Raw genomic sequence first — 16,165 nt, 5'->3', positions numbered from 1 at the left:
AGAAAAACGAAATAAAATGAATTGTTGGAATGAGATTCTACAACGTTCTCCATTTTTCAAACCTGAACAAAACAAGTAGTCCTACTCACCTTCTCTGGCTTGTAAAGCAGCTTACCCCCTGCTGTGTCCAAACGCATCCAGCGTCCCTTCAGAATACCAATGGTGGAGCGGGTGCGTGCGTGCCTCTGGTTATAAGAGGCCTCTTGGTGCGTCTGAGGGTTTGTTAGTGGCATCAAGATAAGCTATATGTTGTCTAACAGTTGTGGGATCAATGATTATAATCTCCCTGGGAAGATATATAGACTACCTGAAAATGTATAGGCCTAAACATGCAAGATGGTTATAGAATTAATCCCTTGTTTAAACTGCTGCAATAAGATACACTTGAGCAAGACACCTTAACTGCATAATATTGGTCTGTAGGTAGGTTTCCATCCAATTCAGGACAGATTTTAATGTGAATATTTTAAAATCTGCATAAAGAAAATATGCGCATTTTCCCACCAGTGGTGTGTTTCCACCAAACTGACAAAAAATTTACTTTTCCGCCTAAGTTTTCATGTAGGCTTACTGAATAAACATCTAAAGTTCAATGTGTTTTCATCGCATTTTCAAATCTACCAATAGTTTCGTCACACAAACTGTTGCGTTAAATAGCAAATGTGCCTACTCTGGTCTTGGCACATGCGCTCTAGCCAACAGTTAGCAGATACAGTTCGGGTAGGCTAGTCTACATGATGTGATTATAATGGATAAAATAGATAATATTTTTTTGTCCAACTGCAGACAAGCATTGATTATCATGTCACCAGAATAAGAGCTTCGATATTTATTGGAAAGGAGCATCAAGATCACTGTGCACTTTCACCACCCAGTGAAGTTCAACAGAATGTATTTAATCTGTAGCCTAATAAACTGCATGGTTTTCCGAGTCGTAGTGGGAGGACCACACACCATATCATCGCGTGACTCCAAGTTTACTTTGATATGATGGTTATTATATCAATAATCATTGTAATACATTTTACAGACACAAAAATAACCCACCATGTCAAAAGAACAAATTATCTGTCTGCATTTATAAAATTGCACCGAAACCTTTTTCAATCACAGCTGTCCAGATTTGTATTTGTTATACGGTATGACGTTACTCGCATAAAAATGGTGGATGGAAACGTGGTTTGTAATATACAACTATTGTTGGCCTAGAATCGAAAACACTCGACTCCGTCGAGCCAATGGATATTTCAACCTATATAGCCCTAATTATTGGTTTAATATTGTTGGCAAACAATGATGAAAGAGAAGTTGGAACCCCACCATGTATGCGCACGCGCTCCATAATAGTTTGGGGAAATCAGAAACTCACCAAGGAGGACGTGAATCCGAGGTCAGAAAGAAGAATTGGTGGGAAGTAGGGGTGTAACGATCCATCTACTACATCGATGTATCGATTTATATTCCTATGATCCAACTACATCGATCTGTGCTCGGCGAGTTGGCCTTTTGGACAACATATATCAATCTAACATCGTTTTAAAATGTAATAAATCGATTGTATCGATACTAGGAAATAACCCATTGGATTTAAGCACGTCAGACTTTATATGGATGTTTTTTCTTAGCACTTTTAATGATAAAGGCTTTAAACATTACTCGATTCAGTCTGCCTATCCGTGACGTCATTGCCCCGCGCCAGCAGCAGCGCAAAGGCGCAAAGACAACAAAACATAGCATGGCGGACGACAGAGGAGAAGCCGACGAGCGAGAAATTATCAAGCCACCATTGCGGTCCTTACAAGAAACAGGAATCTAGGAAACTTCACCTGCACTGTCCAGTATCCAGGTATTTATTTCAGTCACACTGGTTGAATGTTTGGCTAAAAGGTTACTGAATCGATTTCAAGTCACTGAATCGTTTCGGATCGTATCGTTCTAAATGAACCAATATCGTCCTTGAATCGTATCGACAACCACGAATCGTGATACAAATCGAATCGTTGTTAAAACGAATCGTTACACCCTTAGTGGGAAGTGGAGAGAGATATGGAATGAGTCGTATACCAAGGGAGGGTAGGCAGCCCCGTAAGCTTGATAACTGTTTTGGCAGCATGGCTTCTTCAGCGAAAAGATGAGCAGTTGGAATGGGAGAAAATCCAGCTGATAGTAAGGATAACAGCTAGGATGAGGGATCGGAAGACGATGGTGATTCAGAAGAGAAGGACAGCGGATGAGAAGAGGAGAGCAATGAAGAGGTCATTGTGGACTTTGAAGCCGAGGATAGAATAGACGCCGGAAGGGAAAGGAGGGGGAAAATTGAGTCCTTTGAGAAGGCAAGACACATATATTGGTCAGGAGAAATGCAGTATTATCATAAGGATAAGTATACTTGGATGAATGAGGAGGAATGGAGGGAAAAAGAGAGGCAGAGGAGGTCTAAGAGAGAGATGGAGGAAGACTGTGAGTTTGAGTCTGTAAAAAATGGCGGGAAAAAGGGAGAAGGTTTGTTAAAGAAGAGTGGTAGGAAATGTAAGCAAAGTGAGCTGAAGACAGGAGTAGAAATGGAAGAAGGTGAAGTATCGGAGGTGTTAGGTGTGGTGAAGTGCTCGGAGCCAGAGGCTTGCGCAGAGGGTCAGGATAAAGATGAGTCTGTGGTAGTAGGAGTGAAGTTTGTGGAAAAAGTGGATCCTTGCCTTTTGGCTGATCCATTTGTGGTTTCAAGATGGGTGAAAAAAGCGTTGGGTATAGTGGAATCGGTGAGGGTAACCAGAAGTGGTCTAGTGATAATTGTTTGTGTTTCTGTTGGGCAGAGGGAGAAGGCGCTCAGAGTTAAACAAATGGGGGAAAGAATTGTGAATTGTTTCGCTCTTAAGAAAAGGGCACCATTGAGAGGAGTGATTACTGGGGTAGCAGTAAATGTAAAAGTGGATCAACTGAAGGAGAAGATTCCCGGTGTGTGTGATGCTCGTCGTTTGGTGCGACGTAAACAGGGTGGGGAAACAGAAGAGTCATTGTCTGTTCTGTTGAGTTTTGAAGTTGAGTCTTTGCCTGATAAAGTGAAGTTAGGATATATAAGTTATCCAGTGCGAGATTATGTGCCGAGTACATTACGATGTTACAGGTGTCAAACTTATGGGCATGTGGCAGCAGTATGTAGGAGAGAGATTCCAAGGTGTGAGAAGTGTGCAGAAGGGCATGAGACAAAGGAGTGTGAAGCAGTGGGGAAAGTGGTGGTATGTGCTAATTGTAGGGGTGGCCATGGGGCTGGGGATCAGACATGTCCAGTGCGAGAGAAGCAGGTTGAGGTTTCCAGGGTAAGAGTAGAGAAGAAGTTGGGGGGGGGGGGGGGGGGGGGGGGGGGGGGGGGTGAGAGTAGGAGATATGTACCAGTACAGTGGGATAGGCAAGCAAGTGATATATGTTTCAGTAAGATTAGGTTTTTAGCGTTTATAGCAATGGTTATTAATTGTACTGCAAATCAAATCAAATGTTATTGGCCACATGCGCCGAATACAACAGGTGCAGACATTACAGTGAAATGCTTACTTACAGCCCTTAACCAACAGTGCATTTATTTTTTATTAAAAAAGTAAAATAAAACAACAAAAAAAGTGTTGAGAAAAAAAGAGCAGAAGTAAAATAAAATAACAGTAGGGAGGCTATATATACAGGGGGGTACCGGTGCAGAGTCAATGTGCGGGGGCACCGGCTAGTTGAGATAGTTGAAGTAATATGTACATGTGGGTAGAGTTAAAGTGACTATGCATAAATAATTAACAGAGTAGCAGCAGCGTAAAAAGATGGGGTGGGGGGTGGGGGTGGGGGGCAGTGCAAATAGTCTGGGTAGCCATGATTAGCTGTTCAGGAGTCTTATGGCTTGGGGGTAGAAGCTGTTGAGAAGTCTTTTGGACCTAGACTTGGCACTCCGGTACCGCTTGCCGTGCTGTAGCAGAGAGAACAGTCTATGACTAGGGTGGCTGGAGTCTTTGACAATTTTTAGGGCCTTCCTCTGACACCGCCTGGTATAGAGGTCCTGGATGGCAGGAAGCTTGGCCCCAGTGATGTACTGGGCCATACGCACTACCCACTATACTGCCTTGCGGTTGGAGGCCAAGCAGTTGCCATACCAGGCGGTGATGCAACCAGTCAGGATGCTCTCGATGGTGCAGCTGTATAATTTTTTGAGGATCTGAGGACCCATGCCAAATCTTTTCAGTCTCCTGAGGGGGAATAGGCTTTGTCGTGCCCTCTTCACGACTGTCTTGGTGTGTTTGGACCATGATAGTTCGTTGGTGATGTGGACACCAAGGAGCTTGAAGCTCTCAACCTGTTCCACTACAGCCCCGTCGATGAGAATGGGGGCGTGCTCAGTCCTCTTTTTTTTCCTGTAGTCCACAATCATCTCCTTTGTCTTGGTCACGTTGAGGGAGAGGTTGTTATCCTGGCACCACACGGCCAGGTCTCTGACCTCCTTCCTATAGGCTGTCTCATCGTTGTCGGTGATCAGGCCTACCACTGTTGTGTCGTCGGCAAACTTAACGATGGTGTTGGAGTCGTGCCTGGCCATGCAGTCATGGGTGAACAGGGAGTACATGAGGGGACTGAGCACGCACCCCTGAGGGGCCCTTGTGTTGGGGATCAGTGTGGCAGATGTGTTGTTACCTACCCTTACCACCTGGGGGCGGCCCGTCAGGAAGTCCAGGATCCAGTTGCAGAGGGAGGTGTTTAGTCCCAGGATCCTTAGCTTAGTGATGAGCTTTGAGGGCACTATGGTGTTGAATGATGAGCTGTAGTCAATGAATAGCATTCTCACGTAGGTGTTCCTCTTGTCCAGGTGGGAAAGGGCAGTGTGGAGTGCAATAGAGATTGCATCATCTGTGGATCTGTTGGGGCGGTATGCAAATTGGAGTGGGTCTAGGGTTTCTGGGATAATGATGTTGATGTAAGCCATGACCAGCCTTTCAAAGCACTTCATGGCTACAGACGTCAGTGCTATGGGTCGGTAGTCATTTAGGCAGGTTATCTTAGTGTCCTTGGGCACGGGGACTATGGTGGTCTGCTTGAAACATGTTGGTATTACAGACTCAGTCAGGGACATGTTGAAAATGTCAGTGACGACACTTGCCAGTTGGTCAGCACATGCTCGGAGTACACGTCCTGGTAATCCATCTGGCCCTGCGGCCTTGTGAATGTTGACCTGCTTAAAAGTCTTACTCACATCGGCTATGGAGAGCGTGATCACATAGTCATCCGGAACAGCTGGTGCTCTCATGCATGCTTCAATATTGCTTTCGTCGAAGCGAGCATAGAAGTGGTTTAGCTCGTCTGGGATGGAATGCAAATTGCAAATTTAAGAAAATTCAACTCCACGAGTAATGGTTTTAAGTGGTGATGTCCCATCATTTCAGGTTGAGGGCATGAGGTAGGAGTGAGTGTATTTAAACAGTGGAGAAGGGTGGGGTTAATTATTAGTTGTAGTGTTGAAGGTGTGAGTGTAGTGTTAGATGGTAGGATATTTATTTGCTTTGGTTTATTTTATTTTTCATGTAAAGATAAGGGAGTTGAACTCCAGTCTAGTAGGTGGCGGTAATGCAACAAATTGGATGCCAAACGCGGTTACAGTGAGGGAAAAAAGTATTTGTACGTTTGCCCACTGACAAAGAAATGATCAGTCTATAATTGTAATGGTAGGTTTGTTTGAACAGTGAGAGACAGAATAACAACCAAACAATTCAGAAAAATGCATGTCAAAAATGTTAGAAATTGATTTGCATTTTAATGAGGGAAATAACTATTTGACCCCCTCTTAATCAGAAAGATTTCTGGCTCCCAGGTGTCTTTTATACAGGTAACGAGCTGAGATTAGGAGCACAATCTTAAAGGGAGTGCTCCTAATCTCAGTTTGTTACCTGTATAAAAGACACCTGTCCACAGAAGCAATCAATCAATCAGATTCCAAACTCTCCACCATGGCCAAGACCAAAGAGCTCTCCAAGGATGTCAGGGACAAGATTGTAGACCTACACAAGGCTGGAATGGGCTACAAGACCATCGCCAAGCAGCTTGGTGAGAAGGTGACAACAGTTGGTGCGATTATTCGCAAATGGAAGAAACACAAAATAACTGTCAATCTCTCTCGGCCTGGGGCTCCATGCAAGATCTCACCTCGTGGAGTTGCAATGATCATGAGAACGGTGAGAAATCAGCCCAGAACTACACGGGAGGATCTTTTCAATGATCTCAAGGCAGCTGGGACCATAGTCACCAAGAAAACAATTGGTAACACACTACGCCGTGAAGGACTGAAATCCTGCAGCGCCTGCAAGGTCCCCCTGCTCAAGAAAGCACATATACAGGCTCGTCTGAAGTTTGCCCATGAACATCTGAATGATTCAGAGGAGAACTGGGGAAAGTGTTGTGGTCAGATGAGACCAAAATGGAGCTCTTTGGCATCAACTCAACTCGCCGTGTTTGGAGGAGGAGGAATGCTGCCTATGATCCCAAGAACACCATTCCCACCGTCAAACATGGAGGTGGAAACATTATGCTTTGGGGGTGTTTTTCTGCTAAGGGGACAGGACAACTTCACCGCATCAAAGGGACGATGGACGGGGCCATGTACCGTCAAACCTTGCGTAAGAACCTCCTTCCCTCAGCCAGGGCATTGAAAATGGGTCGTGGATGGGTATTCCAGCATGACAATGACCCAAAACACACGGCCAAGGCAACAAAGGAGTGGCTCAAGAAGAAGCACATTAAGGTCCTGGAGTGGCCTAGCCAGTCTCCAGACCTTAATCCCATAGAACATATGTGGAGGGAGCTGAAGGTTTGAGTTGCCAAACGTCAGCCTCGAAACTTTAATGACTTGGAGAAGATCTGCAAAGAGGAGTGGGACAAAATCCCTCCTGAGATGTGTGCAAACATTACATTTACGTCATTTAGAAGACGAGAAGCGTCTGACCTCTGTGATTGCCAACAAGGGTTTTGCCACGAAGTACTAAGTCATGTTTTGCGGAGGGGTCAAATACTTATTTCCCTCATTAAAATTCAAATCAATTTATAACATTTTTGACATGCGTTTTTCTGGATTTTTTTGTTGTTATTCTGTCTCTCACTGTTCAAATAAACCTACCATTAAAATGATAGACTAATCAAGTCTTTGTCAGTGGGCAAATGTACAAAATCAGCAGGGGATCAAATAATTTTTTCCCTCACTGTAAACCTCATTTTTTAAATTTCACCTTTATTTAACCAGGTAAAACTGGAAGGAATGGCGGCCAAAGGAGGTGTTGGCTTTGGGGATGACCAGTGAGATATGCCTGCTGGAGCGCCTACTACGGGTGGGTGTTGCTATGGTGACCAATGAGCAGGGATTTGCCTAGCAGTGATTTGTAGAAGGCCTGGAGCCAGTGGGTATGGCGACGAATATGTAGTGAGGACCAGCCAACAAGAGCGTACAGGTCACAGTGGTGGGTAGTATATGGGGCTTTGGTGACAAAACGGATGGCACTGTGATAGACTACATCCAATTTGCTGAGTAGAGTGTTGGAGGCTATTTTGTAAATGACATCGCCAAAGTCAAGGATCGGTAGGATAGTCAGTTTTAGTCATTGAAGAAGAAGAAGAAGAAGAAGAAGAAGAAGAAGAAGAAGAAGAAGAAGAAGAAGAAGAAGAAGAAGAAGAAGAAGAAGAAGAAGAATAGTTTGGCGAGATGAACAGTGAGCAAAATGACCGCCTCCAATCGAATCTAAATGTTCAGAAACATATAATCAATCAGGTTGATGGAATTAACAGGGTTTAATGGATGTTTGTTTATTTGACTGATAGGCCTTTAGAGTAATGATTAACAATTAGGATTCCCATTCAGAATGGTTTAGCGCTGATGACCACCTCACGTCAGAGTGCATGAGGTGATTTCCTGATGTTGCTTGACGGCAATGATTAAAACAATGAGTGTTAATACAACAACAGAAACGACGACTTGATTTCGCATGTAGAGTATTGAGTTTCGATATAGGCCAACACATCTCATGAGCAAGTTGATCATAATCGTATGGTCCTTTATTTGTTTTATGCCTCTCCTGTATGCACTATTCAATGCACCCTGTCAATTTATAATCTTCAGCCTATAATACTGCAGCTATGGTAACAAAAAGCACTAAAGGGAATTTGGAATCATGGGTAAAAGGTGGAAACCACTTGGGAGTAAATCTAAATTAGGGGTTGCCTGGTCAGATTTTCCCAGAGGTCCGGAAGAATATTAAAATATAATGGGGCCCATTATTCAACCATAAGTCCTACCTGTATCAATTTCACTAATTGCATCTCTAATTATGCATTTGATACATTTGTTTGAAGGGAAAAATGCATTAACCTGATTGAGTGGCCACAAGAAGTAGCCTAGCCTGGGTACATTTTTATGTATCCCCCCTCCCATTTTTAAAAACAAAATCCCCCTTTGTTCACTTGTTTGAGTTCCAACAATAGTTATATTGATTTCACTCTTGGCCTTAGTGCAACTTTTCCCAAACTCATTCCTGGGGACCCCAAGGGGTGCATGTTTTGGTTTTTACCTTAGCACTACACAGCTGATTCAAATAATCAAAGCTTGATGATGAGTTCGTTATTTGAATCAGCTGTGTAGTGCTAGGGCAAAACCCAAAACGTGCACCCAGGGGGCCCTAGCACTGAGTTTGGGAAACACAGCCTAAAAGGCTCTTCATGGTCAATCCAACCTCTGCATTGGCCGTGCAGCATTTACGGTGATATGGCCTCTACAGAAGTCAGGGCATTCATACTTCTTGTGCTTGGCAGAGCTGTTGTGAAGGAAGTTGTCAAGGAAGTGAGTTTGTGTTCATACCTCCCGCCACCACCTACCGTCAACCAATCATGTCAATGCAGAGCTATACGGAACCCTCTGCATTATTACAGAATTTGGGAGGCGCACTGCGATGCGGTACTGAGTTTCATTTGGCCTCTGCATGCCTCCGGAGGCTCCGCAATTGCGTCAAACCCTCCATACGGAGCCTCCGACCACATTTTCTGTTCAAGCATAAATTGGCTTTTAGTGCTAGATGTTGCCAAATACGATATACACTGCTCAAAAAAATAAAGGGAACACTTAAACAACACAATGTAACTCCAAGTCAATCACACTTCTGTGAAATCAAACTGTCCACTTAAGAAGCAACACTGATTGACAATAAATTGCACATGCTGCTGTGCAAATGGAATAGACAACAGGTGGAAATTATAGGCAATTAGCAAGACACCCCCAATAAAGGACTGGTTTTGCAGGTGGTGACCACAGACCACTTCTCAGTTCCTATGCTTCCTGGCTGATGTTTTGGTCACTTTTGAATGCTGGCGGTGCTTTCACTCTAGTGGTAGCATTAGACGGAGTCTACAACCCACACAAGTGGCTCAGGTAGTGCAGCTCATCCAGGATGGCATATCAATGCGAGCTGTGGCAAGAAGGTTTGCTGTGTCTGTCAGCGTAGTGTCCAGAGCATGGAGGTGCTACCAGGAGACAGGCCAGTACATCAGGAGACGTGGAGGAGGCCGTAGGAGGGCAACAACCCAGCAGCAGGACTGCTACCTCCGCCTTTGTGCAAGGAGGAGCAGGAGGAGCACTGCCAGAGCCCTGCAAAATGACCTCCAGCAGGCCACAAATGTGCATGTGTCTGCTCAAACGGTCAGAAACAGACTCCATGAGGGTGGTATGAGGGCCCAACATCCACAGGTGGGGGTTGGGCTTACAGCCCAACACCGTGCAGGACGTTTGGCATTTGCCAGAGAAGACCAAGATTGGCAAATTCGCCACTGGCGCCCTGTGCTCTTCACAGATGAAAGCAGGTTCACACTGAGCACATGTGACAGACGTGACAGAGTCTGGAGACGCCGTGGAGAACGTTCTGCTGCCTTCAACATCCTCCAACATGACCGGTTTGGCGGTGGGTAAGTCATGGTGTGGGGTGGCATTTCTTTGGGGGGCCGCACAGCCCAACATGTGCTCGCCAGAGGTAGCCTGACTGCCATTAGGTACCGAGATGAGATCCTCAGACCCCTTGTGAGACCATATGCTGGTGCGGTTGGCCCTGGGTTCCTCCTAATGCAAGACAATGCTAGACCTCATGTGGCTGGAGTGTGTCAGCAGTTCCTGCAAGAGGAAGGCATTGATGCTATGGACTGGCCCGCCCGTTCCCCAGACCTGAATCCAATTGAGCACATCTGGGACATCATGTCTCGCTCCATCCACCAACGCCACATTGCACCACAGACTGTCCAGGAGTTGGCGGATGCTTTAGTCCAGGTCTGGGAGGAGATCCCTCAGGAGACCATCCGCCACCTCATCAGGAGCATGCCCAGGCATTGTAGGGAGGTCATACAGGCACATGGAGGCTACACACACTACTGAGCCTCATTTTGACTTGTTTTAAGGACATTACATCAAAGTTGGATCAGCCTGTAGTGTGGTTTTCCACTTTAATTTTGAGGGTGACTCCAAATCCAGACCTCCATGGGTTGATACATTTGATTTCCATTGATAATTTTTGTGTGATTTTGTTGTCAGCACATTCAACTATGTAAAGAAATAAGTATTTAATAAGATTATTTCATTCATTCAGATCTAGGATGTGTTATTTTAGTGTTCCCTTAATTTTTTGGAGCAGTGTATTTCAACCAACAATGTCCGCACACGGGGAACGATTCTGACTGAAGATTAGTCTTCCTAGTTCAACAAAGCCATTTACAAAAAGGGCCAATGCAAATTCGACCATTGAAATCCGATTTAGTTTTTTTCAATCTTGAAAAGTATAGTTATTAACCATGACATGGAGTTAAAAGGTTACGGGCTATTGGACTGAGGCGTGTTTGGGTAATAGGACATTTGTAGAGTTGGGGACAGTCTTAGCTCCATAGCCGACCTGTACAACCTTGCCTAAGAGGTTTGTTTGTTTGACAAATATAGTTTTCTTTTTATCTTATGTGTGCCACGGGACAACCCCTCAAAACGGATTTCACAGAGATCCATGTCTAGACTTGACAGAGATCCATGTCTAGACTTGACAGAGATCCATGTCTGGACTTGACAGAGATCCATGTCTAGATTTGACAGTTATGCAGTTTTTGCATTCTGATCATGGTATTCCGAACACATCAAGCATCTACACTTACAGTTAAATGTGTCCACCATCTCCACATTGTGTCTGGATTCCTTTTCCCGCCAGTATGCATTCTGCAAACGGTGGAATAGGCTAAATCTGGCCCGGCTCCAGATTTAGCCTATTCTTGTGAAACTTGTGCCCCCTCAGTTTTAGCTTCATGTCCCTATATAAAAATAGCAAAAAAGTTCAAATGATTGAGTAACAGGTTGCCGCAGATTCAGTATCTCCGCTGCGCTGTTTCAGCACAATAGACAGAGCACGCCACCATGTGTGTAAGGGGGCTTTGGAAAGCCACTGGGGCGGTTAGGTATGACTCCTTTGGGTTTCCATAAAAAGTGGGAAAAAACGCTTCTCATTTGTGGTAGGCTAAGTGACGTGATACGCCTCCGCCTGTAATATTTGATTTTGATTTATAAGGGCAGGGTCAAGTTTACAGCTGAAGCTGCTTCACTCAACTCTGCCTCACGCCCCACCACTACAGCATTTAGTTAGTTTCTTAGCTAGCTGCAAAAAGCATTAGTGCCTTAGCCTATTTAACTAGCTTTAACCAACTAATCTGCCTCTGCCATGATGGATATCAGAAATTGGCTTAGCCAAAGTAACTAAACGAGAGCGATGAGCAGTATCAAACCACCGTGGCCAAGCACCAGCAACATTTTAGTCATTTATCAGACGCTCTTATCCAGAGCAACTAGGGTTAAGTGCCTTGCTCAAGGGCACATCAACATAGCCTTGTCAGCTCTGGGATTAGAACCAGCAACCTTTCAGTTACTGGCCCAACTCGCTAACCACTAGGCTACCTGCCGCCCCAGAGCTAGTGCTGCGTGCAGAGCCTACCGCCCCCCCCTCTTCCACAAGCGCCGCCAAGATAATGGCTCCACAGCCCCCTCCACCTCCGACTGTTCCTGACGATCTTGCAGCCAGCCCAGGTTTTCTGTCCAAAAACATTAATTTAATAGCAACTGGTTCATAGGTCGAGCGTGGCTGGAATTCTCAGTTACTGCAGATGCAGCATTTTGTTTCCCATGTCAAAAGGTCTGTGTTGGGTCAAATGCTAACGCAGACAAGGCCTTTTTGCAGACTAAAATCGACCACTCTGGCTCCAATGAGGACAAATGGACCCCACCTGATATCCTGCAATGATTCTCTGGGCCTCTCTGCTATGCCGACCGTGCTTACTGCACTAAAACATTGGTTGACTTTTGGGGCGTCCACAGCTACATGCGAGAACTCATTTTCCACTAAACAAACGTGTTCAGTTAGCACAGAAGAAGCATGCTACACCTGAGGAAAGCTCAACTAATCCAACTGGCAGTCGAGGGGGATCTTACAAGAAGATTTTGGGGAGAATGGAATGATCGATTACTCAGCATCAAGGAGGCTGCAACTCTTCTGAAAAGATAAGAAACAATCTATCTGATTGTTTTTTTAAATCAAAATATTGGTGGTATAGCCAGTGGCATCATTTCAGCAAAAACCTAGGGTATGGAATGGCAAAATCATTTCCTTAGCCAGCTTATGTTTTCAACAGCCTTGCTTTAATGTGTAGGGCGCTGTTGATGGTGCTGATAGACCACAGCAGAGATTTTGCGCCAACCTGTCACTTCTTGGTCAAAAGCACTCAATGGTCTCGGCATTTGAACATTTATGTTTATTGTGGTATAGTATAGCGTGATATAAGCAGAATTCAATCATTCCAATGCAAGAACCCAAATGATGCCCCTGGGTATAGCTACATACTGGAGCTGTCACACCCTGATCTGTTTCACCTGTCTTTGTGATTGTCTCCACCCCCCTCCAGGTGTCGCCCATATTCCCCATTATCTCCAGTGTATTTATACCTGTGTTCACTGTTTGTCTGTTTACAGTTCATTTTATTTTGTCAAGCCTACCAGCGTTTTTCCCCTTGCTCCTGTCTTTCTCAAATTCCTGTTTTCCCAGTTTTGACCATTCTGCCTGCCCTGACCCTGAGTCTGACTGCCGTTCTGTACCTTGTCACACAACCCTGGATTATTGACCTCTGCCTGCCCTGAGACTGCCTGCCGTTCTGCACCTTTTGGACTCTGATCTGGATTACTGACCTATGCCTGCCCTTGACCTGTCGTTTGCCTGCCCCCTGTTTTTGTAATAAACTTGTGTTACTTCGACACTGTCTGCATCTGGGTCTTCTCCTGAAACATGATAGTAGCAGTATGTTTCATCATAGAAATTGATCAATTATATTATGGTTTTCTTGGTAGCTTATTGGTTTTCGTGGTTGTAAATGGAACTGTAAGTATTGGTAGGCTGGCATTGCTTAATTGAATATGTGGGTCAAATGTTATCCACAGAAGTATACTGTGCCATATCACAACGTGTTGCTGAACTCATGAGCGGCAAAATGTTCCCTGTTTTGAAGCAGGCCTATAGGCCTATTTATTTAGCAAGACAGCTGTGCTTGGCTGCATCTCACTGTAGTAGGCTGTAGGCTGTGTTTTGGTTATTTGGATCTCCAGTCGCCTTTTGTTTACTGCTTTTGTTTACTGTTAATGTAACTAGCCTAAATATAGATAGTGTCATGCCTTTATCGATCTGATATTTTGTTTACTAGGCCTACTTGGTTACTTCTGTTTTGTTCTGTTTAAATTAATTTGTTCGCATTTGCAGTTGTCTGTATTCTAAACCAAACTGTTATTCAGTATTTTTGTTTGCATGCATGAATGACTAGGCTACTATTTTCAGCATTTAGTTAGCATTATTTTGGTAAGACAACTGTGTGTACGGCTGCATTCACAAAAGCTGTTTGTAATAGGATAATTCACCTATCTTGTAGCCTATATTTATTACCAAAACGGTCTTGCTTTAGTGTGTAGGGCGCTGTGCATTGTGCTGATACATCGCAGCGGAGATAGGCTACAGATTTCGCGTCAACCTGTCACTTCAAAAGCACTCAATCAATGGTCTCGGAGTCTCTGCATTTGAACTTTGTTTATTGTGGTATAGCTTGATATAAGCAGAATTCTGTATATTTCCAACGCAAGAACCCCCCAAAATTGTGCCCCCTCACTGATTTCAACTGCCCCATAGTCACTTTATCCTGGCGCGGGTCTGGGCAAAATATGATAATAACACAACAACTTGATGGCTGTAGCTTACTAGCCAGGCAACCTCTGTAGCTAGCCAGCAATCTAGCAAGCAAAGCTAAAGGAATTGCAAACGGGTTAACAATTTTTTTCCTTCTAAATATTAGCTATTGGGCTAGTATTGGAGCAGTGGCATGTATTCATGGTAGCCAGGCTTCCCAATTTTTTTTAGCAATATATATTTTTACATATATAAAATGATGTATCTTTCGTCTCTCTGTGTTTCATAATTTTCCTCAAATTTGCATGAGGCTGAATGTATGTCACCAGAGAAAGCATCAGAGCAAGTGAAACAGTGCATATCTGTATGTGTAGCCCATCTATCCAATGCTGTCTGGTCAAAAAGAGTATGATATTGTTGCTGCCCGAAGCATTGAATGCAAAAGAAGCCAGCGATCATTTGGCATCCCTATCTAAAGAACATCTTTAATAATAATAGCCAATCAGCGTTGTGCTACACTGAGTGAGCTCAACGGTAAATGGTCCTGGAACACCCCAAAATAAGTGTCAAGGGAAGCCAGTTTGGATTTGGCTTCAGACCAATCACATCACATTAAAAGCCAAATGTTATTGACAGAAAAAAATTGAATTATTGTATCTCATTGTGTTGTTGTCCTCTGGTGGCTAGCTAGCTAGCTAAAATTGTCCCTTTCCTAAATTAGCCATGGATGGATATAGGGATTTGGACTTGTGGTTTTACTTGATTCTCCTTACTGGCCAATGATTATAATGGCGAATCTGATCCAACCATAAATTCATACATTCTGACCCTGGCCTGGGAGGATGGAAGTTCAATTTGTAGCTAGATAGAGTAGGGTAATTTTAACTAGCTGGCTCATCGTTGCCCATGAAAGGAAGGTAGGGTAGTGAGCAAGCATTTTAGCCAGGTAGCCTAGGACAACAAAAAGTGTGTACTGTATGACAGTCATTGACCGTTTCGGCAACATGAAAGAGAGGAGGTGTCACGCCCTGACATAGAGATCTCTAGTTGGTTTGGTCAGGGTGTGAAATTCTAGGTGTAGATCTATGTTATCTATGTCTATGTTGGCCGGGTGTGGTTCCCAATCAGAGGCAGCTGTCGATCATTGTCTCTGATTGGGGATCATACTTAGGTAGCCATTTTGCCCACCTATGTTGTGGGATCTTGTTTCAGTTTGGCTTGTTGGATGTTTAGCCTTTTGAACTTCACGTTACGTTGCTTTTGTTGTTTTGTTGGTGTTTAATATAATAAACGATTATGCACGCATACCACGCTGCACCTTGGTCCAATCGTTTACACGACGAACGTGACAGAAGATCCCACCGAAAGCAGCGTGTACAGGAAGAGCAGACAACATGGACATGGGAGGATATTTTGGACGGTAAGGGATCCTGGACTTGGGAAGAGATCCAGGCAGGTATGGATCGCCTTCCTTGGGAGCAGACGGAGACAGCGAGGGAGAATCAACAGCGACGCCGATGGTGCCGACCGCTAAGGAAGCCCGAGAGGCAGCCCCAATACATTTTTGGGGGGGGCACACGGGGTGGTGGGCGAAGCAGCAGGAGGCCCTGAAAGACCTGCAGCTCAGCACTCTGAGAGAGGAGACCACCACCTTACGGAGGCTGATAGAGAAGAGGGAGCAGGAGCTCTCCCTTCAGAGGGAGGCGCTGCAGGAGGCCCACAGGGAGGAGTCAGTGGATGCACGGAGAGAGGAGCTGGCCAGGCAACAGGAGGAGCTGAGAGAGGAGTTAACCCTCCAGCAGCAGAGAGCTCGGGCCTTAGAGCAGAGGCTGGCGGAGCCAGGTTTAGCAGAGCCAACTCCCCGCACTCGCTTTGAGGAGCGTGTGACCGTGCAGGCACCAGGCTATACGCATGCTTTACGCACTGTGCCGCCA

The sequence above is a fragment of the Coregonus lavaretus genome, assembly GCF_964263955.1.
Source record: "Coregonus lavaretus genome assembly, chromosome: 8".
Taxonomy (NCBI): domain Eukaryota; kingdom Metazoa; phylum Chordata; class Actinopteri; order Salmoniformes; family Salmonidae; genus Coregonus; species Coregonus lavaretus.
This window is presented reverse-complemented; position numbering follows the sequence as displayed.